Source organism: Grammomys surdaster, unplaced genomic scaffold (genome assembly GCF_004785775.1).
Source record: "Grammomys surdaster isolate TR1022 unplaced genomic scaffold, NIH_TR_1.0 233, whole genome shotgun sequence".
In the NCBI taxonomy this organism is placed as follows: Eukaryota; Metazoa; Chordata; class Mammalia; order Rodentia; family Muridae; genus Grammomys; species Grammomys surdaster.
Window position 1 is genome coordinate 7,600,479 of NW_021604678.1, and position 680 is coordinate 7,601,158.

The window sequence follows — 680 nt, forward strand, 5'->3', positions numbered from 1 at the left end:
CAGAGCCAGCGGGGAGGGCGGGGCCGGGTCGGGGCCGGGGCGGGGCCTGGCGCGCGGGGCGCGAGCCGCCGCGGAAGAGGGAGGGGCCGGCCGAGGTGGGCGTGGCGCTAGGCCCCGAGGCCTGCGCGCCCTGCAGACCGCCGCTCGTCCGCGCCGGGCTCCCACCGATACCGCCCGCCTCTTGCGGCTGTTGGGGGGCGCGGCGCCGGTGGCAACCGCTTGCAGAGCCGGGCGCCGCGCGCAAGCGCGCCGTCCCCGCCGCCGGAAGTGACGGTTCCGGCCCGTGTCACGTGGAGGAGGAACCGGCACATCGCCTTGGGGGCTGGGGCTAGGGGTGAAGTCCAGGGGTCCGGTTTATTAGGAGATGCTTCCCCGGGCGGGTCGGCGGGGCTGCTCGGGTTGGAATGGTGTGTGTCGTTCTAGGGTCCTTAAATGCCGCCAGCAGCTTGACCCGCTCTCGGAAGCTGCCCGCTTTCGAGTCTCAGCCCGTTTTCCAGACTCTCTCCGAGAGAATGAGTTTTCCAGGCTCCCCGGAGCGTGGGCGGAGGAGCAGCGCGGAGCTCGCAGGTTCCCACGGGGCGACTTGCGAAGCCCAGGTGTCCTCGCACTGTACCGGATGTTTGCTCTCGGAAGCATTCTGCGGTTTAAGAATTACTTGGGAGAGCTTTAAAAGCCCTGTG